Genomic DNA, 26,533 nt, shown 5'->3' with positions numbered 1-26,533 from the left:
AACCGAGGAACAGAGCACAGTCTATGAGCACTAGAACTGTTATGGTGTGTATGTATTTCAGGCCAGCCATGCACAAGAATAACAATAAAGAACAGACAGTAATAAAACAGAATCATATAATATGATCCCATTATGAATCTTACATACAGAAATCCCACAGGGAAATGGCTGAAAATATACTCAAACATTAACAGTACTTCTCTCTGGATGGTAAGATTATGATTTTTTTAAAATTTGGTTCTACTTAAATTTTCTATGGTAAGTATTACTTTGGTACTTTGAAAATAATTATTCAGAAATAAAAAAGAAATATTAAATGGGGGTTCATTTTTAGTCTCAGCTGAGGTCGAAGAACAAGCAACCTATTTTTAAGTAAAAAAAAAATCTAAGAGATAAATTATCTGACCCAATGCCTGGTATTTGCTTTCCACCTCCAACACAAGGAGGCAGCGCCAGCTTTCCAGCATAAGGAAAACACCCCGGAAAACGAACTGACTCAATCTCCAGAAGCAGCTGCCACCTCCAGAGATGAATCTACTTCCTCTCTGCATGTTCTAGTCTTTCTTCCAGAAGAATAAGAGACTACTAATCAATAGCACTTCCTTAAATTCATGTACGTCTTTTCTTTATAAATTACAAAAATAACACAAGCTCAAAAAAAAAAGTAGCATATGATTGTATGAAACAAACGGTAAAATTCCCACTAGCCCCGGTCCCTTCTCTCCCCCAAACCTCACTCTCCAGGTGCCATGAGCTGAGAAAAGAGGCTCAGAGTGGTTCACTTACCCACCGTTACACAAACAGAAGAAACGTAATAAAAGTCAGAGCTTCTAAGTCTCAGTAGGCTATTCAATTATACCACAACCATCCTTCCTAATCGTGGTACAGCTGACAACCAATTTAGGAAAAAGAAATCAGCTTTGAAAAAGAATTCAAACTCTTTTATTGGCATGTATTCTAATACTAGGAGAAAAAATGTTCCACTGACAAAAGAAAAAGTCAATTTAATTCAAACAGTAACTATACATAGTGCAACTCAATATGAATTTCAATACTAAGGCACTAATTTTCAATTTCCTTTTTTAACATGTAAAATATTTACAAACTGAATGGTTACTTCACTCAGAATATAGTAAAATTCCAATTTACCTGAGAGTCAGTCAATGACAAACTAAATAACCTTAGTTTGTTACAAAAATCAAAACTGGTGATTTTAAAAATGGGGGAGCAAATTATTCAGAAGTGGTCCCTTACTGATTACTTCACAATAGGGTGGATTTTCCCAAATAAGAGAAAAATGTTCTGAAGTCCTCCCCCCCAAAAAAGGGGAGGGGGCTAACATAAGGTGAGGCTGCACAAAGGCGGCTTGGCACACCTGGCCAGAGCTCTGCTGAGACGCGTGGAGGCTCACGATGCAAGTGGTAGCACGCTAGACTCCGGGGGATGGACTGCAAGTCAGATGATAAAAACTAGATAATGAGATGTGTTCAAGGCAAGAATATGTAAGGGGAGAGCAAAACAGTCTATAGTGAACTAAGGGTCAATCCTAGATAAGGTCTGCTTTAAGGGTTCCTTCTTTTAATAAATATTTGGTGAATGAACAATAAACAAACCTCAAACTTCTGCTGTACAATCTCAACTCTGTGAGCATACCCATTTCCAGACACCACTGTTTATCTTAGGCGAGTAAGGAACGTGTGATGTGTGCACAGTCAGCAGTCAGTCACATGATCTTTAAGCAAGTAAATGCACAGGCGGAATGAGCGATGCAGGAGGCCCTGAAGTGGGCTGCCACTGGCCCTGCCCACAGTTCTTGGGGCAGAATCCATTCTGCTACATCAGTAGCAGGCTCCATTAAGCCTGTCTCCATTGTCTCCACACAGAGGTAACTAAAAAATTACAAGAGAAACAAAAGCATTCTTTGATAGTATTCTATTTTCATCTGCTCCTTTGTTTTTTAACATAACAATTAGCTAGTGGTAGGAATAGTAAAAGAGACTAAAACAGTGGATTCAGGTTGCCGCAGCTAAGGTCGGATATAACATCTGCCATGTCATAAACAGCAGGTATTCTTACTAAAGGGGCCTTCAAAATCACACATCTTTTAGATTTCCTTGGAGAACATCCGAAGACTCAATTCTAAAGCAAAGGAAGAAAGAACTCTGTCACAGCCAATCAAAGGAAGAAAGAACTCTATCACAGCCAATCAAATGAAGAAAGAACTCTGTCACAGCCAATCAAAGGAAGAAAGAACTCTGTCACAGCCAATCAAAGGAAGTTACTTGGTGTGTGTACCAGGTGGCTCTAAGGTGTGATGAAATAATATATGGGGAAAGCCTCGCAACTTGAAGAGAATTACCATCTGGTACCTACTAGCAAAAAAACAATTTTTCATTCTTTTAATTTTCCCCAATATCCAACAAATATTAGACAAACATTTGCTGAACGAATGCTGGGGCTGCTGTGGTACATACAACGTCAACATTTCAGGTCCTTTTTCCAGCAAGTTAAAAGGCAGCACACAGGTTCGGTATGGGGTAAGAAAGACCCAGGTTAAATCTTGACTCTGTCTCTTGACAAAATGAGTTCACAGAGAGTGGAGCCTGACACACGGTAAGCACTATATTTAAGATTTTGTTAGCTTACAACTTCCTTGACCTGTCCCGGAAGTAGCTCTCACCAGTAAAGAGGGGTTATCACCTAACTGTGAAAACTACACCACAGTAGGAATTCCTTTTCCCCTCTCCTCCTCACGAAATGTTTTAGACTAGAGTTAATCCAGAATATAGCCATGTGCACAAATAATGCTGCTGACAGGCCTTGTCTCTTACTGCCATCTTACTCTACAAAGTCCTCAGCTCTTTTCCTTTAATAACACGGGACATGGCTACCTACCGTAGTTTCTAGAATCCCCAATGCCTTCCCCACCAGCTACCCTACTGCTTTGCAGAGCATGCCAATAGCTGCTGATAGGACGTGATGAAAATGGAGCGTGTGCATATTTCAAAACCTCCCATGTGGTTTCCTTAAGCAAAAATACGCTTTCAACCCACAAAAATAAAATCCACTCACAACTGTCCTCATAAAAACCAAAGGATAACCAGATGCTTAAGGTGGTGGATAAAAGATGAAACAGGAAGGGAAGCGAGAGAAATACAAGCTATCTGAGACAAACTGCTCTGAAGCAAAGAAAACAGGGACCCTTGGGGACTTTCCCAATACTTTCTTATCTCTGGCAACAATAATCTTGATTTTGCCTCTATAAGATTAAAGGTTAACCAGAGTCAATCCCAACCTTGGGGTAAGGAGGCACTTTAGGCAGAGAGTCATTAAGTAAGCTGTGATCAGGACAATGAGCAAAGTTCGTGTGGCTAAGGAAATGCCAGGACATTTCCATGGGCCTGGGCCTGGGCATTTGCACCCACCAGCCCTCCCCAATGCACAGGCGCAGTAGCAGGGAGTCATCTGGGTGCAAGAAGCAGCAAGCTTGCCTTGTGCAGCTTAGCTGACATTCCAATCTGTCAGACAGAAGCAGAAGCATCAGTCACTGGGTTAAGTATACTCTGCTTTAAAAACAATTCTATACCACTGCATAATGCAATATTTTTAAAAACTTGAAAACCCCTAGGAAACCACCAAGGAGAACTGTCTAATCTTAGATTAGGATGGACAAAGACACGCATCACTCTGACTGTTTAAGTACACACACTGTACAAACCACTGGTTTTTTTGATAAGAACTTACTCTTATGGAATCAATAGGTGAATGAGTTATATCTTGAAGGTAACATCGCTTAATGGTAGAGTGTGTGTGAGATTCATCAAGAAAACTTACAAAATTCCTAAAACCTAGTCAAACATTTATTGAACTACCCTTATTATGTACAGAACACTGTACAAAGTAGATATAAAATACACACACAAAAAAAGATTTCCTGCAGTAGCTTGAAACAATATCCAGGTAACAGAATAGAACACAAATACATAAAATAACAGTGTAGATGTAGGATAGCATGTGGGAATGCCAGGTAATCAGTAAGTGATGATAATGATGAGGAAAAATCAAGAAAAGCTTCCTAAAGATTCAACAGCCATACTGACTAAGCTATATTGAGTAACAGTAGCTAAAATTTGAGAATTTGCTACATGCCAGCCAGTATTCTCAGCTCTTTACAAGGATTATCTTTTTAATCCTCTCCAATAATTCTTTTATCATTTCCATTCACAAATGAAGAAACTGAGGCTCAGAAAAGTTAGGAAATTCGGCCAGGGTCACACAGCTGGTAAACAGCAGAAACAGGACTTATATACACTCAGAGTGTCTGATCCCAGGACCCATGGCATTAAACCTCTAAACGCTACCCTATCTCATGAAGACAGCAGATAGAGGGAGAAGGGCACTTCAGGTAAAAGTTTCCAAGCTACGGAGAACTGAGCAGGGCTAATCAATACAGTCTATCTAGCTTGGACGCAGTTAAGAAAACAGAACCATGGTTGACAAGGGAAGTGACAGAAACCAAGGGTAACAGGCAAATGGCTCCCTTGTATTAGGCTTCATTTGTTTCTATACTCTTGTTTTAATCCAATGAAACTAAACGCCCTTCGTGCCTTTAGTAAGAGTCTCAAATTCAACCGCAAAAAAGGGGAAGAACGCAGGTGAAAATCACCACAGCAACCTTAACTCACCCCTTCCCTCTCCCTGGAGACTGCAGAGATTCAGAACACCTTGTGATCTTGCATATTCTATGCAGAGCAAGAGGCTGCCATCATAAGGTGGGATGAGGACAAAGCTATAGCCTTAATACCGCTTTTAAAAGATTTTGTTCTCGTAACATTTGCAGCAGCATTAGGTACTATAAAGGAAACATGGCACCAATTTCTTTCTCATAACTCAAACTGAGTATTCCAAAATTTTCTTCAAGAATATGATAACAAATATCGTGGCACGTCCTTTTATTATTAAAATAAGAAATGAATTATCACTGTAACTCACGGAGAATCAAAATGAGCTTAAATCATTTAAGTAAAGCAAGCATGCCACCTGGTGGGCACAGGCATTACTGCAGTTAACGTGTCAATGGTCCCTCCAAATAACTTCGGTGGGAAAAAAGGGCGCAAGAAACAAGATAAGCCAGGGAGGCTCTGCCAGAGTATAATATAATGAACCAGTCCTTCCAAGTCAGTAATAAAATGCACATTCTTTGTGAAAATGCTATATCTTAGTGTAGTTTTGCTAAAATCCTTCTTTATAGAAAGCCCCCCCTACCCACTGCACCCTAGTAAATACTACAAAATCCAACCCATAGACAATCTGATCAAGCAGAAATAAGAAATATGAATACCCTACAGTAAGCCATACACATTTCAATTCAGCTTCTGGCATCTATTTCTACCTAATCTACATCTCTACATCCCCCCTCTATCCAGTATTATGACTTTTGATAAGCTCTACCGCCCTCTCTGTGACTCAGTTTCCTTATCAGTACAAGAGTGGATTGATTATTATGATTTAAAAAGTACTTTCCAGGGCTAAACATTTTATGAGTAAACTGAAAAAGTTTTTAGTGTTAACTTTCAACTTTTATGGTGTGCATTAAAAAAAAATTCAATAAAAAAAGGTTAAGAGCATTCCCGCCCCCCCTTTACTCCAGTACTTACATATTGGTGCATCCTCCAGAAAGGCATATGTAGAATCTTTCATATCTTAAAAACTGATCATTACTAGAAGGACATTTAGCTGTGACTAATTAACCACTTCTCTCCTTAAAATTGCCCAAAGCCCATAGTGAAGAATAAAATCCGTGTAGTGACACACTATCCCCTTGCATCTCTTTCACATCAAGTCAACTTTCTTTTTTTAAGGAAGACTGGCTCTGAGCTAACATCCGTGCCCGTCTTCCTCTACTTTAGATGTGGCATGCCCGCCACAGCATGGCTTGATAATCGGTGCGTACGTCCGCACGTGGGATCTGAACCAGTGAACCCCAGGCAGCTGAAGCAGAGAGCTCAAACTTAACTGCTACGTCACTGGGCTCACTCCTCAAGTCAACTTTCTTAATGCCTGAGTCCGTCCAAAGGTAACTGTGTACTCGAGACAATTTCATTTGCTCTCATATATGTTTTGCTTTGTACAATGTAAGCTGAAAGAAGGAATCACGCTCAAACAAGGTCTGCATCTCCCTTAACTAAAGGCAACACTCCCTGACATCACAAGAGGAAAAAAAAAAAAAGACTGACACTGTTGACTCACCCATAACCTCACAGCAGACTACACTGGAAAGCACCCCGGACCATGAATCAAAGTCCTTGGTTTTGGAACTTACCAGGAACTTGCAGGCTAACCTATTTCCTCACCTATAAAAAGAGTAAAATAAGATATCCTGCTCTAATCCTGCACTAAGTAGTAGAGGAGTCAAAATAAACAAATGTAAAGTATTACTAAAATTAATTCCTTCATAAACATTTGTGAGATTCAACTAGAGCTAAGGGGTGCAATGCAGAACCACACATGTAGCAGTAAGACAAACCAAGCCCAGTCCTTGAACTCCAACAGAGCTGCGCTCTAATTCAGCACTTCTCAATCCTGACCGCTGAGAACCATCTGATAAACTTCTTCAAAATACCGACTCTTGGGCTCCACCCTGTTTCATGTATGTACGTAGGTGTGTATACATGTATGTATGCATGCATGTTTACGCATGTGTATATATGGGCATGGATGTATATGCATACTTTATGCAAATATCTAGTTTTTATAAAGTATGGTGTGCACAGAGAAAAGCATACACAAAAGGGCCCAGCTTGGTGAATTTCAGAAAATGAAACACCTAGAGCAAGGAAACAATCGACTGCACACTAGATGCTTTTGGTTTGTTTTTACAATCCTCCCACGTGACTATGGTGGGCCAGTTTTGAGAATCAATGCATTAGAACATAATATTAATGTATAAAGATCATGGATTTGATAACATTCCCCATTTTAATGTGATAAAAATCATCCCAACAAGCACAAAACTTTAAGGTTTTTGTATTACAAATATTATGACAATATCAGAACCACTGAAACAAGAAGAAATGTGTATTCTACGTTACTACTATATAAAATGAGATGTGTGAATTTGTGAGTTGTGAATGTCAATCACGCAAAAAAATTTCCTCTCAGTGACTTATGAGGTTCTTTTTAAAATTATCTATTTCAGGCCCACCTCCTGCTGAGGGGTTATGAGCAGGGGAGGAAGGGTGGTCAGAAGGAGGATTTAGAATTCTGCAAATCCTGGCAACTTCTTATAGCTTGTATACACCTTATAGCTTGTATACAAATCTTACTTCATAGACACATTTGCCCTTTACCTAGGTTTGAAAAGGCAGGGTTATACAATGGTCCTGCCCTCACTACAATCCACCTGTGTACAAGGACACAGGAAAGAGGGGTCCTAAGTGAGATTCAAATGGCCAAGGGAAACACAGAGGGAGGCTAGGTTATAGGAAGCGCACAGGGATATAAGGCTCTGCCCACCACAAACTTTAGACAAGTCACTTCCCCTGTGCAGGCCCCTGTTTCTTTGGCTCTGAAAATGGAAGTTAAACCGCACAGTGGTATAATGAGAATATAGGGGCATGTGTGTTGGGAGGGGGCAGGTATTCCCATTGTAAATCCTATCATTTTCAATGCTTGAATCTTGAGGGGGTGGGAGATGGTTTCCTCACCCAGTAAAAGAAACCTGTGCTTTCAAAGTTGGTTGCAGAAGGGTGACATTTTATAATAAACTAATATGTTTTACATTTAATTATTCTCCTCTGATTCAATAAATCTTTCAGCCCTACTGTGTGCCCAGTGTTGCTTAATACAGCCATGATTAAAACAGTCAGTCTCTGCCTTCATAGAACTCAGTCTGGCTGGAGAGAAATAATTACACAAACAATTAATCCCAATTGTCATAAGTGCCAGAGAAAAAGAACTATGAATGCACTTAACTGGGAAACCTGATCCACAGAATTGAGGAAGGTTTTTGTTTCTACTGGAAAAGGATATTATAAATTCCTGCCTATTCATGTGTTATTTCTAATAGGGAAGAATCGAAAAAATATAAATTAGTCAAGAATAAGGATGTGGTTAAAAAAATTAAGGTGTATGATAGGATATTATTCAGGATCAATACTCAGTTTAATTTTTCATCATGGGAAAATTAAAGTTGAAAAACTATTACATACAGTATGATCCATTTGTGCTTAAAATTCGAGTACACATAAGCACACAGAAAAGATATGAAAGCAAAATTTTAATGTGGTTACAGCCACAAGATAAGGTGAAGGAATTATGGACTATTTTTAATAATAAAAACAGGGGCTGGCCCGTAACTGAGTGGTTAAGTTCACTCCGCTTCAGGGGGCCCAGGAATTTCCCAGTTCAGATCCTGGGCTTGGACATGGCACCGCTCATCAAGCCATGCTGAAGCGGAATCCCACATGCCACAACTAAAAATATACAACTATGTACTGGGGGGCTTTAGGGAGAAAAAGGAGAAATAAAAATAATAATAATAAAAACAAGCTTCATGTATATATGTAATTTCTTTTCTGAACCATTTCAAAATGCCCTACATTATGGCCCTGTACTCTTAAATATTCAGCATACGTTTTCTAAGAGTAGGCATATTGTTTTACATAACCACAGAACAGTAAATTTAGCATTGAAACAACACTTTAATCTGTGTCTGTATTCCAATCTGGTTAACTGACCCAAAATTGTGCTTTATATTTGCTGAAGAATTTTAAAGTAAATCCCAGTTATTTCAGCCCCCTATATAGGTATGTGCCACATAACCATGTTTTGGTCAATGATAGACAGCATATACGATGGTAGTACCATGAGATTAGCACCATAAAACCTAGGTGTATAGTCTAGGTTTGTGTAACGACAGTCTACGATGTTCACACAATGACAAAATAGCCTAACGACACATTTCTCAGAACATGGATCCCTGTTGTTAAGCCATACATGACCGTATAGCAATATGCATATTCTTAAAAATGTGGACATTTTTTACAGATCCACAATGCCATTATCACACCTAACAAAAATAGCAAAATTCCTGGGGCAGGCCCCGTAGCCGAGTGGTTAAGTTCGCGCGCTCCACCGCAAGCGGCCCAGTGTTTCGTTGGTTCGAATCCTGGGTGTGGACATGGCACTGCTCATCAAGCCACGCTGAGGCAGCATCCCACATGCCACAACTAGAAGGACCCACAACGAAGAATATACAACTATGTACTGGGGGGCTTTGGGGAGAAAAAGAAAAAAATAAAATCTTAAAAAAAAAAAAAAAAAACCAGCAAAATTCCTTGGTATGAGAAGCAATGTTAAACTCACTGGATTGTCTAGAATGCAGTCCAAGAATGGCAATTATTGGAGAAGGAATGGAGAAAATATTTTACTGGTAGAAGAATAAACCAGTGTGACCACTTTGGAAAATAATTTGGCACTGATCTCTCAGCTGAATATCTACATTCCAGATGGATACCAAGAAATTGGTCAAAGAATGTTCCTAGGAGTAACAGTTGTAATAGTAAAAAGCTGGAAACAAATGTCCATTGTGAAGACAAAGGATAAATAAATTATGATAACTTAACAAAAATGAAATTTAAGTTTAAAAGGATGAAGATAAGACACATTGATATGATTAAAGGGTAAAGTAATCCTTGATTTTTAATGGAGGACTGCCACTACAGTTTGTAAATTCAGCTCTATGTCTCTTCTAGTAAGTTTTGCACATTTTAGTTAACTCCAGAACACTTAAAAGAAGATAAAAATGGTAAAAATTATTTTCACACACTAAATAGCATATTAATCACAAGCTCTTTGATAGCCATTTATTTATAAAAAAGCTGGAAACCAATATTAGCTTATCCTATCCCTACCCCAGCACACACTCCAGTCAAAGAACAGAGAGAACTTTGAGTGCACTTTCCCCTCCCGTCAAGGGACTTAGAATTTACCAGGGCAGCTTCCCGTTAGATTCTAGGCTGTACCTGGGCAGGGACTTGTCAGCGTTGTACTCTTCCAGTGCCCAGCACATATGCAGTCACGCAAATACTTACTGAGTAAGTAAGTGGCAAAGAAGAAAATTTTAGAGGATTCCAGATGACCCAAGCTGCAGAACAAATAGCCAAATAGCCTATATTTGCAAATCTCCACACAAAGGAGCATCCATACCCCCATCACTTTCTCATTCACTGGACAAGTATTTATGATACGTCTACCACACGCCAAGAGGGGGCAGACAGAGAACTGAGCAAACATCAAGCTCCTCCGCTCATCAATGTTTAGTGTCGTGGAGAGACACATAAATACCCCTACATCAGGTGGTGATAAATGGAGTGAAGGAAAAGAAGGTAGGCAGCAGTGGTCTCCATTTTACAGTATGGTCAAGGAGGGCCTCTGTGATAGTAACATTTAAGCAATGACAAGGAGAACGGAGGGAGTGAGCCATGTGGACACTCGGGAAAAGCGTATTCCAGACAGAGAGAACAGAAAAGGCTCTAGGGAGCATGTTTTAGCTAAGTTCAGGAGGGCAGACGTGGGGTTAGACTACATAGGGCCTCTGGTCAACCATCAGTCTTCTGACTTTATAGGGAACTGGAACGTTCTGAATAGACTGCTGACACTGACTATATACTTACATGAAAGTTTAGACATTTGCTATATACCTATGAAACTTGCACAAACAATATAATCCCTAAAAGGGGTAGTGAAGTCAGACGCCCTAATGCAGAAACAACTTTTTTGTTTGTTGCAGGTCTAAGGAGGGTTCTCATTCCATGAAAGCTAATAATTTATTTTAAAATCTCTAATTTGACTTTGTCTTTCGACACAATTTTAAATTCTATATGTCTAACATGTTATATGTGTTAATTTCTTTCTTTACAGTTAATAGTCAGCCAGCTTAAAAAATCATCCAGCTTGATTGTCTCTGGAATAGCTAATGATTTTGTCTTTAACAATGAGACAAGAGCTTTTTAAAACTGTACCAGTTTCTCATCATTTTTATAAAATAAAAAAATGCAAACACAACAAAAGCACTGATTATATATAACCTATAAAATACATAATGCATAAATAAGTGAAACCATCTGTTTTACTGATTCCCAATAGCCAAAAGTTACCTTGGTAATTTCTATGCCCAAGGCAACAGCAGCTGAGTCTAGGAAATTCGCTTCTTCAGGAAACTATCAACAGTGGGCATGGCTGTACACTGGTTTCCCCTCTAGCTCCCATTCACCTTTCAAGCCATACCTTAAAAAGAATCAAACACTGAATCAATCATCCTCAGGTTACTCCTTTTCCTAACATATTCTCTCTTCTAAAATTCCCTTCTAAGAATTCTCCCAGACCACAGTTTTATATTACATTTGACCACACTTGCTTTGGTAAACATTTTTGTTTTCCTTAAAACAGTAAAGTGAACCAGACTGGGAATAAGATCTGGTCTAACTCTACACACATTTCAAAAACACCACCACTATTCAGTAAAAATGCTTTTTGAGATTTCTTGTTACTAACACGTCCACTTTGTTCTGCTAATTTCAACTGCCTCTCTATACAAAGTCTGTACTAAATTCGCTGCAGCAGCATCTCCACGAATAGAAGACTGTCCTAAAGTCACTGCTGGGGGCAAGCAAGGTGGGCATCTAGGGTGCAGCCCAAGTGGGACGAAGAGGGAGTCCCCAAGGAGGGCAGCCAGGAATGGTGAGGAGGATGCCCACAGGTGGGAGTAGAGGGGGCATCCATGCAGGAGGGCAGCTGCACACATCACAATGGGACTAGGGAACAGAACCAATAAGATGATGGCATATCACAGAAACAGAGTGCCTAGTAGACTCTTCAATAAAAATGTGGGGGAAAATGATGGAACAATGCAGATAAGCTTAGATGTATAGCATCCCACTTCAAAGGCATGTGAAAGGCCACCTGGACCACCCACTAACCTCACACTCCTATGATTTCCACACCACCTTTGAGCAGTTCATACACTCCTGACATTGCTGATTTGTCTTCCTAAATCTCCACTCAAGCCTCCTTTTAACAGCACTGGCCTAGTAAGAGCATCAACTTCTCCAACTAGGACTTGCATCAACACCACTTCCAGTCCCAGCTCTTACCAAAGAGCCAGGCTGTCCAGAACTTTCCTATGTAAATCATATTGCTTCTAGGTAAAAATCCCTCAAAAAATCTCCTCCCTAGGTTACATCAGCAACGTGGTGGAGTGAGCTGTTCCCTTTATCTCTCCCCTTCCAACTACAACTAAATTGACATTCCTTGATCAACAGAGGATACCCACCCAGCACAAGATAACACCTGAGAGACCCACACAGCTATACATCTATCTGAAGGTGGATGGACTACCCCGGAAGAGGTGGTGCAGGTAGGTGGGCACTCTCTGGCCCCCCAGCAGCCCTGTGCACACATGTAGCTACTCTTCTGGCTAGCGCACTCATAGTACCGCTGCAGCCCCGAGGGTGGGAGCACATGAGAGTGCGTGGGAGCCCTGAGCCCCTGCCTGATTACTTTCCCATCTAGTGGGAGAGCCCAGTGCCGCCCTGGTCCTAGGGAGCGGCCCAGGCTCAGACCGGTGGGGAGACCCTACCCACCAAGCACAATGGCCAGCACGACCTAGGAAGAAAAGGCAGTGGATGTGTGTGTCTGGGTGAACAATTTCCCGGTTGCTGCCAATGCCCACAGTACCACTGCAGACCCAGAGGTGGGAGTGCATCTTGGTGGGACTATGAGAGCAGGTAATAGAAGCCCTAAACACTCATGTGGTCACTTTCCCGTCCAGTGGGAGAGCCCACAGTGCTACTGTGGTCCCAGGCTCAGACCCCATGGGCAAGTCCAACCCATCAAGCACATCATAAGGAGTCACCTTAAGAAGAGGCAGTGGCAGATCTAAGCACCTGGGTGAATGATTTCCTGGCTGCTATGAACACCCATAGCATTGTAGCAGCCCCCAAGGTGGGAGCATGCCTTGGTGAGACAGTGAGAGCAGGTGGTAGCAGACCTGAGCCCCGATGTGATAACTTTCCCATCTGGTAGGAGAGCCCACAGTGCCACTGCAGTCCCACAGAGTGGCCCAGGCTTAAAGAGGCACAGCTGACAGCGATCGTGGCCAGCTCAGAAAACATAGCTTCTGCCCCTCCCCTATTGGCGGCAGGTGGAATCTGCAACCAGATACTACCACTATGTGAAAGCACAAATCCACCCCATCAAATAGAATGAAAAGGTCTATTAATATTCCAAACCAGAAGGAAAAAGACAAACATCCAGAAATCAACCCTGAAGGCACAGAACTTCACAATCTGAATGACTGGGAATCCAAAACAGCTATCAGAGAAAAACTCAGCAAGTCACAAGAAAACTCAGAGAGACAGTTCAATGAAATTGGAATAAAATTAATGAACACAGGGAATTCTTCACAAAAGAGATTGAAACTATAAAGAAAAACCAATCAGAAATGTTGGAGATGAAAAATATAATGAATAAGAAAAATCTGAAGTCCTTAAATAAAAACGCTGGTATTATGGAGGACAGAATTAGCAATTTAGAGGACAGAAATATAGAAATGATTCAGATGGAGGAGAAAGAACTAAGACTAAAAAGAAATGAAGAAATTCTGTGAGAAATATCTGACTCAGGAGAGGCAACATAAGGATTATAGGTATTCCAGGTGAAGAGAAGAGAGAAAAGAGGAGAGAGCTTGTTCAAAGAAATAATAGCTGAGAACGTCCCAAACTTAGGGAACAAGCTAGAATTACAAGCAAAAGAAGCCAACAGAACTCCTAATTACATCAATATAAAAAGACCTTCTCTAAGGCATATATCAGTAAAACTAGCAAAAGTCAATGACAAAGAAAAACTATGAAGGGCAGCAAGGCAAAAGAAAATAATCTACAAAGGAACTCCTGTTAGGCTTTCAGCAGATTTCTCAGCAGAAACTTTACAGGCTGGGAGAGAGTGGAATGATATATTCAAAATTCTGAAAGACAAAAACCTTCTCACAACTAGAAGGACCCACAACTAAGATATACAACTATGTATGGGGGGGTTTGGGGAGATAAAGTAGGAAAAAAAAAAAAAAGAAGAAAGAAAACCTTCAGCCAAGAATACTCTATCCAGCAAAAATATCCTTCAGGTATGGAGAAATAAAAACTTCCCCACATAAACAAAAGTTGAGGGAGTCATTGTCATAAGACCTCCCTCCCAACAAGAAAGGACCAAGAAGGCTGGCATATCTGAAAAAAAAAAAAAAAAAAGAAATGGTTTACAAAGCCTTGCGCAAAGAGATAAAATAGGCAGACAAAACCAGAAAATTGCAGCTTCCTATCAGAACAGGTTAAGAAACACTAAATTATAACATTAAAGATAAAGGGAAGGAAAACATCAAGAATAACTATAATCACTTTGGTTTAACTACAAACTCACAACACAAAACGGAATAAGTTGTGACAACAATAACTTAGATGGAGAAGAGGAAAAGGATGGAACCTGCTTAGACTAAGGAAATAAGAGCCTATCAAAAATGGACTACTCATCTACAAGATCTTTTATACAAACGTGACAGTAACCACTAAACAAAAAATCAGAACAGAGAGGTCAGCCCCATGGCTGAGTTTGGTTAAGTTCATGTGCTTTGCTTCAGTGGCCTGGGATTCACCGGTTCAGATCCTAGACATGGACCTATACACTGTTTGTCAAACCATGCCGTGGCAGCATCCCACACAAAAGAACTAGAGTGACCTACAACTAGGATATACAACTATGTATTGGGGCTTTGGGGAGAAAAAACAAAGAGGAAGATTGGCAACAGAAGTTAGCACAGGGTCAATCTTCCTCACATACACACAAAAAAAATATCAGAGCAGAGACACAAATGATAAATAAAGAGAAAACAGAGAAAACCATCATAGGGAACCATCAAACTAAATTCACAGTCCAAAATACATGGGATGAGAAACAAGGGAAATACAGAACAACCAGAAAACAAGTGATAAAATGGCAGCATTAAGCCTTCATATATTAATAATAAATCTAAGTGTAAATGGATTGAATTCTCCAATCAAAAGACACAGAGTGGCTGGATGGATTAAAAAACAAGACCCAACAATATGATGCCTCCAGGAAACACATCTCACCTCTAAAGACAAACACAGGCTCAGAGTGAAGGGATGGAAGATGATACTCCAAGCTAATGGCAAACAAAATAAAGCAGGTGTTGCCATACTTATATGAGACAAAGCAGACTTCCAGATAAAAAAGGCAATGAGAGACAAAGAGTGGCAGTATATAATGACAAAAGGGACACGCCACCAAAAGGACATTAACACATAAATATCTATGCACCCAACACAGGAGCACCAAAGTACACAAAGCAACTATCAACAGACCTAAAAGGAGATATTAACAGCAACACAATAATAGTAGAGGACCTTAACACCCCACTTACATCAATGGATAGATCATCCAGACAGAAAGTCAACAAGGAAATAGTGGAACTAAACAAAAAACTAGAGCAGATGGACTAAATATAGATATAGAACATTCCATCCAAAAACAGCAGAATATACATTCTTCTCAAGTGCACACAGAATATTCTCAAAGATAGACTATGTGTTGAGAAACAAGGGAAGCCTCAATAAATTTAAGAAGAATGAAATCATCTCAAGCATCTTATGTGACCATAATGCTATGAAACTAGAAATGAGCTACAAGAAAAAAGCTGGGAAAGTGACAAATATTGATATTGAAGAAATTACAGGAGAAATAAAAAAATATCTGGATACAAAAGAAAATGAAAATACACCATACCAACTCATATGGGATGCAGCAAAAGTGGTCCTAAGAGGGAAATTCATAGCAAAACACGTCAACCGTAACAAACAAGAAAAATCTCAAATAAGCAATCAAACTACACCTAACAGAACTAGAAAAAGAAGACCAAACAAAGCCCAAAGTCAGCAGAAAGAGGGAAATAATAAAAATGAGAGCGCTCACAACTAGAATATACAACTATGTACTGGGGGGGCTTTGGAGGGGGAGAGAAGAGGGAGGAGGGACGAGGAGAAGAAGAAAAAAAATGAGAGCAGAAATAAATGAAATTGAAACCAAAAAAACCCAAAAAAATAGTAGAAAGGATCAATGAAACTAAGAGCTGGTTCTTTGAGAAGGTAAACAAAAGTGAGAAACCCTTAGCCAGACTCACTAGGAAAAAAGAGAGAAGGCTCAAATAAATAAAAATAAAATTAGAAACGAAAGAGAGGTTACAACAGATAGCACAAAAATACAAAGGATTATAAGAGAATACTGTGAAAAACTATATGTCAACAAATTAGACCATCTAGTAGAAATGGATACATTCTTAGACTCATATCTGAGTAGATCAATTATAAGAGATTGAAACAGTAATCAAAAACCTCCCAAAAAATAACAGTCCAGCACCAGATAGCTTCTCTGCAGAATTCTACCAAACATTCAAAGAAGATTTAATGTCTATCCTTCTCAAACTATTCAAAAAAATTGAAGACGACGGAACACTTCCTAACAGCTTTTCGAGGCCAACAACACCCTGATCCCAAAGCCAGACAAGGACAAAACAAAAAAGGAAATACATAGGCCAATATCGTTGACAAACATAGATGCAAAAATCCTCAACAAAATATTGGCAAATTGAATACAGTATGACATTAAAAGGATCATACACCACGATCAAGTGGGATTTATACCAGGGACACAGGGATAATTCAACACGGGCAAATCAATGTGATACACCACATTAACAAAATGATGAATAAAAACCACAGGATCATCTGAATAGACACAGAGAAAAGCATTTGACAAGATCCAGCATCCATTTATGATAAAAACTCTCAATAAAATGGGTATAGAGGAAAAGTACCTCAACATAATAAAGGCCATATCTGACAAACCCAGAGCCGATATCATAATCAACTGGCAAAAACTAAAAGCCAGCCCTCTGAGAATAGGAACAAGACAAGGTTGCCCACTCTCACCACTCTTATTCAACATAGTACTGGAGGTTTTGGCCAGAGCAATTAGGCCAGAAAAAGAAATAAAGGGAATCCAAACTGGCAAGGAGGAACTGAAACTCTCGCTGTTTGCAAATGACATGATTTTATATCTAGAAAACACTAAAGAATCCATCAGAAAACTATTAGAAACAATCAAGAACTACAGCAAAATTGCAGGGTACAAAATCAACTTACAAAAATCAGTTGCATTTCTATACTCAAACTAACAGAAAGAGAACTCCAGAATACAATCCCATTGACAATCACAACAAAAAGAATAAAATATCTAGGAATAAATTTAACCAAGGAAGTGAAAGACCTATACAATGAAAACTATAAAGACATTATTTAAAGAAATCAAGGATAAGATAAAGAAGTGGAAAGATACTCCATGCACACGGAGTGGAAGAATAAACATAGTTAAAAATGTCCATATTACCTAAACAATCTACAGATTCAATGCAATCCCAATCAGAAGCCCAATGACATTCTTCACAGAAATACAACAAACAATCCTAAAATTCATATGGGGCAACCAAAGACCCCGAATAGCTAAAGCAATCCTGAGAAAAAAAGAACAAAGCTGGAGGCATCATAATCCCTGACTTCAAAATATACTACAAAGCTACAGTAACCAAAACAGCATGGTACTGGTACAAAAACAGACACACAGATCAATAGAACAGAACTGAAAGCCCAGAAGTAAAACCATACATCTACAGACAGCTAATTTTTGACGAAGGAGCTAAGAACACACAATGGAGAAAGGAAAGTCTCTTCAATAAATGGTGTTGGGAAAACTGGACAGCCACATGCAAAAGAATGAAAGTAGACATTATCTTTTGCCATACACAAAAACTAACTCAAAATGGATTAAAGACTTAAAGGTAAGACGTGAAACCATAAAACTCCTAGAAGATAATATAGGTAGAACACTCTTTGACATCAAACTTAAAAGGATCTTTTCCTATACCATGTCTTCTCAGACAAGGGAAAGAAAAGAAAAAATAAACAAGCGGGACTTCATCAGACTAAAGAGCTTCTGCAAGGCAAAAGAAACTAAGATCAAAACAAAAAGATACCCACCAATTGGGAGAAAATATTGGCAAATCATCTATCTGACAAGGGGTTAATCTCCATAGTACACAAGGAACTCACAGAACTAAAGAACAAAAAAACAAACAGCCTGATCAAAAAATAGGCAGAGGAGATGAACAGACATTTCTGCAAAGAAGACATACAGAATGCCAAGAGGCACGTGAAAAGATGTTCCACATCACTAATCATCAGGGAAATGCAAATCAAAACTACCATGAGGGGCCGGCCCCATGGCCGAGTGGTTAAGTTCGCGCACTCCGCTGCAGGCGGCCCAGGGTTGCGCCGGTTCGAATCCTGGGCACAGACATGGCACCGCTCATCAAGCCACACTGAGGCGGCATCCCACATGCCACAACTAGGGGGACCCACAACTAACAATATACAGCTATGTACTGGGGCGGGGGGGGGGGGGTTGGGGAGAAAAAGGAAAAAAATAAAATCTTAAAAAAAAACAAACAACTACCATGAGATATCACCTTACACATGTTAGAATGGCTATAATTACCAAGACAAAAAAACAACAAATGTTGGAGAGGATGTAGAGAAAAGGGAACCCTCATACACTGCTGGTGGGAATGCAAACTGATGCAGCCACTATGGGAAACAGTACGGAGATTTCTCAAAAAATTAAAAATAGAAATACCATAAGATCCAGCTATCCCACGACTGGGTATTTGCCAAAGAACTTGAATCAACAATTCAAGGAGATTTATGCACTCCTATGTTCACTGCAGCATTATTCACAATAGCCAAGAGGTGGAAGCAACCCAAGTGCCTATGGATTGATGAATGGATAAAGAAGATGTGGTGTATATATACAATGGAATACTACTCAGCCATAACAAAAGACAAAATCATCCCATTCACAACAACATGGATGGACCTTCAGACTATTATGTTAAGCAAAATAAGCCAGACAGAGAAAGACAAACACCATATGATTTCACTCATATGTGGAAGATAAACAAATATATGAACAAAGAGAAGAGATTAGCAGTTATCAGAGGGAAAGGAGGCTGGGTGGTAGGCGTAAGGGGTGAAAGCACACATATATGAGCTGACTTTCACAATGTTATTAACTACTATGACCTCACCAAAAAGCAAAAATCCTCATCCCTTTAAGGAGTCGGCGTGCCTTTCTAGTTTCATAGCTCTCACATCGCTAAGGACAACATGTGTCACAGCCAAGCAGGTCTCAAAAATAAAGCATTGCATTTCCTCCCACATTTTCATGCTTGTGCAAATGCTATCTTTTCGTCTGTCTAAAGTGCACCTGTGCCCCTTGTCCAGCCAGCGATCTCTTATTCATTTACTCAAATGTCAACTGTCCCCAATACTTCCCTTGTTTCTACCTAAGAAAATGTACCACTTTCTGCTGGGTTCCAAGGGGAGCATCAGAACACTAACAGTACACAGGAGATGCCTGATGCTAAAATAATGTAAGAACCAACTGTCCTCTTCTCCCATTAGTGAACATTTTTCAGTTTCCCTCACTGTCTGTCCAAATGCCAGATTCCACTACATGATTCAACCTTCATTCACACCTTTGTCCCCTATATCTCATGTCATTGTTCCATCAAGTGATTTTCCACAATCATTTAATACTACTGAAATCCTATTGTTCTTATCTGTGCTACCCGGAATTATTTACATTTCCTCTAGATGAAAAGTGTTTCTATAAGGCACATTTTCTAGCTATACCCCACAGGTTGTATCTCTCATTAAAGAAGTTTTACTTAGACACAGCTGAAAGCAACTAGTGTAATACCACTAATGCTTTAAGTATTTAATTACAGTTTACTAAATGGAGCAGCATATGAAAGCAGAAGTGTTTAATAAATGCAGTCTGGAGACCAGAAATCTAGCCCAAACCTGGCTACTAACTAGCTGTGGGGCCTTAAGCATTTGACTTAACTTCTCTTGACCTCAGTTTTTCACATTTAAAAAGAAAGAGTTGGACTAGAGGAAGTACATATAAATTATTTGTTTACATGTTCATTTTCCCCCTCTTTCTCCATTAGAATATAAGCTTCCTGAATCCCTCATTCTGGTACACTACTAGGCACACAAAGCTGCTCAATAAAAATGTGAATGAAACCAAGCTTCACATTTATAAAACCCCAATCGAGATACTTTTGGAGCGAACTTGGTAACATGAGCCTAAGATTCACCTAGAAGAACAAACACATGAGCCAGGAACACTGAGAAGAATAAAAATGGTATCAAATCAGGAATCAACAGATACATCAATGAAACAAAATCAAGAGTCCAGAAATAGACCAAAGTGTGCATGTGTGTGTGTGTGTATGAATTTAACATAAGTGAAGGGGAAAAGAATTCAGTATTCCAGATAGAACAATGATTTAAATGAGGAAAGAAGAAGAAAGAAGGGAGGACAGAAGAAACGCAGGCATCTATGTCTGTAATATTTTGCGGGAAGGGGCGGCTTTTTCAGCGTGACGCTATACTAGAAGCCATGAATAAGATTAATAGATTTAACTAAATATAATTTTTAGAAAACAAATCAAACAAAAATAATGTAAGGTTTGACTGATTTTTATAGAAGAATTAAAAGGTCAAAATACAAAGATACTCAGCGTTAGCAATAACTAATAAAATCCTTTCCTATCAGTTTAGCAAAGTTTTAAAAAAAATTATTATGCCATACAAAGTGATACCACCTCACACTCATTAGGATGGCTACTATCTCCCCCCAAAAAACCCACAGAAAATAACAAGTGTGGACAAGGATGTGGAGATATCGGAATTCTTGTGCACTGTTAATGGGACTATAAAATGGTACAGCCTCTGTGGAAAGCAGTATGGAGGTTCCTCAAAAAATTAAAAGAACAGAATTACCAAATCCAGCAATTCTACTTCTGAGTATATACCCAAAAGAATTAAAAGCAGGGTCTCAAAGACATATCTGTACATCCATGTTCATAGCAGCATTATTCATAATGGGCAAAATGTGGAAACAATCCAAGTGTCCACTGATGGGTAAATGGATAGACAAAATGTGATATATCTATACAATAGGATATTTCTGCCATAAAAATGAAGGAAATTGTGACGCATGTTACAACGTGGATGAATCTTGAGGACATTATGTCAAGGGAAATGTCAGTCACAAAAAAAACAAATACTGCATGATCCCATTTATATGAAGTACCCAGCGTCGTCAAATTCATTGAATCAGAAAATGGAATGGCGGTTGCCAGGGGCTGGGGGAGGCGAAAATGTAGAGTTGTTGTTTAATGGGTACAGAGTTTCAGTTTTGCAAGATGAAATGAGCTCCGGAGAATGGTTGGACAGCAGTGTGAATGTACTAAATACCACTGATTTGTACACTTAAAAATGGTTAAGATGGTAACTTTTATGTTGTGTATATCTTACCACAATTAAAAACAATTTTAAAAAATTTCTAAAGAAAAGAATTAATATACCCAGTGCTAGGGAGGTTTTGGAAAATAGGCACACTCATACAACTCTTTAGAAGAAAAATGAAAAAAAAATCTATAAAATTTAAAATGTATGTATCATTTGACCTAGCAACCCCAACTCAATGATGTTCTCTGCTGCACTGTTTAGAAATGCTTAAACTATGAAACACTCATATTACATTAGCATTTAGAAAAAACAAGATAAGTTTATAGGGATTAACAGACCCAGAAAATTAACATAACAGCGGTTACCTTGAGAGACATAGGATATTTTTCACTATTTTACTTTATTTAATATGTATTTTTTTTAATTGAGGTTATAATAGTTTACAACACTGTGAAATTTCAGTTGTACAGTACTATTTGTCAGTCATCTTACAGGTACGCCCCTTCAACATTTGTTCCCACCCCCCACCCCCTGGTAACCATTGATCTGTTCTCTTTGTCCATGTGTGTTTATCTTCCACATATGAGTGAAATCATATGGAGTTTGTCTTTCTCTATCTGGCTTATTTCACTTAACATAATTCCCTCAAGGTCTATCCATGTTGTTGTGAATGGGACAATTTTGTCATTTTTTATGGCTGAGTAGTATTCTATTGTATATATATTGTATATAGTGTATATATATACCACATCTTCTTTATCCAATCATCAGTCGATGGGCACTTAGGCTGCTTCCACTCTTGGCTATTGTGAATAATGCTGCAATGAACATAGGGGTGCATAAGTCTTTCTGAATTGCTGATTTCAGGTTCTTTGGATAGATATACCCAATAGTGGAATGGCTGGTCATATGGTATTTCTATTTTTAATGTTTTGAGAAATCTCCGTACTGTTTCCCATAGTGGCTGCATCAGTTTGCATTCCCACCAGCAGCATATGAGGGTTCCATTTTCTCCACATTCTCTCCAACATTTGTTATTTTTTGTCTTGGTTACTATAGGCATTCTAATGGGTGTAAGGTGATATCTTAGTGTAGTTTTGATTTGCATTTCCCTGATGATTAGTGATGATGAGCATCTTTTCATGTGCCTACTGGCTATCTGTATATCTTCTTTGGAGAAATGTCTGTTCATATTCCCTGCCCATTTTCTGATGGGGTTGTTTGATTTTTTGTTGTTGAGTCATGTGAGTTCTTTATATATTATGGAGATTAACTCTATGTCAGATATATGATTTGCAAATATTTTTTTCCCAGTTGGCGAATTGTCTTTTTGTTCCAATCCTGTTTTCCCTTGCCTTGTAGAAGCTCTTTAGTCTGATGAAGTCCCACTTGTTTATTCTTTCTATTGTTTCCCTTGTCCAAGAAGATATGGTGTCTGAAAAGATCCTTTTACAACTGATGTCAAAGAGTGTACTGCCTATATTTTCTTCTAGAAGTCTTATGGTTTCAGGTCTTACTGTGTGTATTATTTTTTAGTTTGAAAGAAAATAAGCTATATACCTCTTTCAGTGGCCAAAATCCAAAATATTGACACCACCAAATACTGGCAAGGATGTGGAGCAACAGGAACTCTCATTCACTGCTGGTAGAAATGTAAAATGGTATAGCCACTTCAGAAGACAGTTTTGCAACTTCTTACAAAACTAAACATACTCTTACCATATGTTCCAGCAATCCCACTCCCCAGTATCCACCCAAAGGAGTCGAAAACTTACGTCCACACAAAAACCTGCACACAGATGTTTATAGCAGCTTTATTCATAATTGACAAAACTTGGAAGCAACCAACATGTCCTTCAGTTGGTGAATGAATAACCAAACTGTGGTACATTCAGACAATGAAATATTATTTGCAATAAAAAGAAAATGGGCTATCAAACCATGAAAACACATGGAAGAACCTCAAATATATATTATTACTAAGTCAAAGAAGCCAATCTGAAAAAGCTACATACTGTATGATTCCGACTATACAAGATTCTGGAAAAGGCAAAATTATGGAGACAGTAAAAAGAATGATTGCCAAGAGTTAGGGGGTTGGGAGGGGTGCATAAATAGAGCACAGAGGACTTTTTAGGGCAGGAAAATTATTCTGTATGATACTACAATGGTGGATACATGTTATTATACGTTTGTCAAAACCTATAAAATGTACAACAGAAGAGTGAACCCTAATGTAAACTATGGACTCTGGATGATAATAATGTATCAGTGCAGGTTCACTGATTCTAACAAATGTCACTCTGATGAGGAATGTCCACAGTGAGGGGAGGATGGGCAGGGGCAGGGGTATACAGAAAATCTCTGTACTTTCTGCTCCATTTGGCTGTGAACCTAAAACTTCTCTAAAAATTAATTCTATGTTTTTTAAAAAAAAGGAGGAGGAGAAATATTATATTTGCTCCTTGACCTAGGAACTCTATTCCTAGGGATTTATCCTAAAGATATCAAAATGTTCACTACAGCTTTTTAAAAGCGAGTTAAAAAAAAAAATAAAGAACTAAACGATTTCAAAGAGCCATTGATAGGGAATTTTGTTTGAAAAAAAAAAAAAGACTAAATTATAGTACACCCATACTTGTTAGTTAAAAAGTAGGTAATTGTAAATGTATTGGGATAGAACAAAGTCCCAGAGATACTGTTAAAAGCAAATTGCTGAACTCATATTTTATGGTAAAAATTCATATATTAATATGTATAAAAATATTAGAAAAAGCACATACATTGTAAAAAAAAGTGATGACGAGAGGACTTTGTCTACATTACACATTCTGTATTGTTTGAAATTTCCACATCATTTATTTTTATAACGACAAAATAATTTTGTAAACTTGCCATAACTCTAAGAGGCAGAGCTCTAAGCAGCTACTTGAGAGGGAAGAAACCAACACTGGAAAAGCCAGGGATCTACAGACACGCTTACACATGGGGATGGATATCTGCTAGAAATCTATGTATGCTCCAAATCTATTTCCACGTAAAGTCAGAATCATTGTTGGACAACCAAGATTTCCACATTCTTTCAAAATAAAGAAGAAAGGAAAATAGAAAAGACTTCTTTTTTGCCTATATACTTGTGGGGAGAGGAGTTGAGGGGGCAATGATAGATGGCAAAGAGAACAGATTGTGTATACTTGTTTGCATTAACACTACAATTACATTTTAAGGGCTAACTGTGATTAGACTACTACTCAAGGAGTATGATTCCCAAAGCTCCACAAATGAGCATCTCCTAAGAGGAACCTCACTCACATCAAGGAACCACACTGTGTTCACATCCTGTTCTTGAACAATTAAACATTCTCATCAACCCACAATTCTACTCCTAGGGATATATCTTAAGAAAATACTAAAAACATAACAAAAAATAAATAGAAAAAGAGGACAAACCTTATGATTTAGTTTTTCACTACAATCTTCTTTTACAATAGCAATAAATTAGAAAAAACCTAAATTTTCAATAGAAGAATGGTTAAAAACACTGATATAGCCATATGATAGAGTATTACACAGCTATTTAAAATGTTTACAAGGGGGTCTAACAATGTGAGAAATGCTTAAGTAAATGTTCAGGAAGACAATACACAAGACACATACACACTCACATATATAGAAATACCATTATCTCACTTATATAAATATGCACAGAGGAGAAAAACAAAGGATGAAAAATATCCCAGCAGTTATCTCTGGGTAATGAAATAATGGGCAAGTTGTTTCTTTATATGTTTCTGTGTCTTCTGAACTTCCAAGAATATATAAATGCTACTTTTAGATTGGTTTTAAAAGTTTAAAGTTTTAACGAATACTGGCAGGGCTTACATCAAAATTGCAAATTTATTTTAGGTGATACCATTGTTTAAAAGTGTATTAGCTTTTCATATTCTGCTCTTTTCTTCTCTGTCTAGGAAAAATGAAACAATATTAAAATTAAATTCTGATTCCAAAGACGCCAACAGGTAACAGAACAGCAAAAAGTACCAATATAATCTTGAACTATAATAAGAGAAGAAAGGTGGCTGAAACGAAGAGAGGACTGAGACTTGATGAACTCAACCTGAGACATCTGCTGAGAGCGCGACCAGAGGAAGAGTCAGCAACCCGGATCCTACCACTGGCTCCACCACTTAGCGCCATCCGTAAAATGGGGACACAGCTTTCCTCTTGGGTTGCTGTGAGGACTGAATGACACAGGAGCACGGGGGACATTTTACTACAGTGCATGCCACAGAGGCTCAACAAATGCTCACTGTCCTTCACATTCCATTCTGGGCACCATTATTTAAGATGGCCATTGCGACCACCGAGAACATACCCAGGAAGGCAAGAGATGAAAAGAAACCCGGAAATCCAACCATCTGAAAAACACTTGCAGCAACGAGGCAAGTTTAACTTCGACTGGGACAGTAACGGAGGCAGGATGACTGAGCACCTAAAAGACTCATACGGAAGTCAACTCATTTAGCAGAGTACAGGAAAACGAAGCTTAAAAAAGTACAGGGAGGCAGACTGCCAGCTCTCTGTTAGAAAGAACAACATGTTCAAAAATGGAATAAATCGCTTTTGAAAGTTACTGCAAGCGCTCAAAGGAGAAAAAAAAACACAAACAGGAAATACTTAAAAGGTCTTCCCCAGCACAATAAAGGCATCAGAAATGCCATTACACTTCCTTCTGCAGTTCTGCTTTCCATTATAAACTCATCAAGCAGCAGCCTGATGCAGGCAAAATTAAGATACTCTTAAAATCAGATTAGACTGATTATTTTATTATTGCTAAATTTTGCACTGCTAAGAGGAGTTTAATTTCCGGTCTTCTATGGAGGGTAGTGTACAAAAAAAAAAAAAAAGAGTTCCTTCTCAGTCAAAATTAAACATGTTTCTTTATCATAAGAGATCTTTGCGCACCTGAGATATACTAACACAGATGTGGACTAAACAAGAGGAGGATGTTTAATATGCACCATCTCTCA

The 26,533-nt window shown here is 38.6% G+C and overlaps 1 protein-coding gene and 1 long non-coding RNA gene across 4 annotated transcripts in view; one reads left to right on the top strand and one right to left on the bottom strand.

The window, feature by feature from the left end:
- The window catches only part of RCOR1 (REST corepressor 1), a 124,029-nt gene that overhangs the window by 23,365 nt on the left and 74,131 nt on the right, over positions 1 to 26,533 (bottom strand). The gene's annotated exons all lie outside the window — the stretch shown is intronic.
- Positions 11,876 to 26,232, top strand: LOC111770426 (uncharacterized). Its single transcript, XR_011431892.1, has 3 exons — positions 11,876 to 12,092; positions 12,238 to 12,418; positions 25,472 to 26,232. It is a non-coding gene; the product is annotated as an uncharacterized lncRNA (long non-coding RNA).

This window comes from Equus caballus, chromosome 24, assembly GCF_041296265.1.
Source record: "Equus caballus isolate H_3958 breed thoroughbred chromosome 24, TB-T2T, whole genome shotgun sequence".
NCBI classification, from domain to species: domain Eukaryota; kingdom Metazoa; phylum Chordata; class Mammalia; order Perissodactyla; family Equidae; genus Equus; species Equus caballus.
This window is presented reverse-complemented; position numbering and strand designations above follow the sequence as displayed.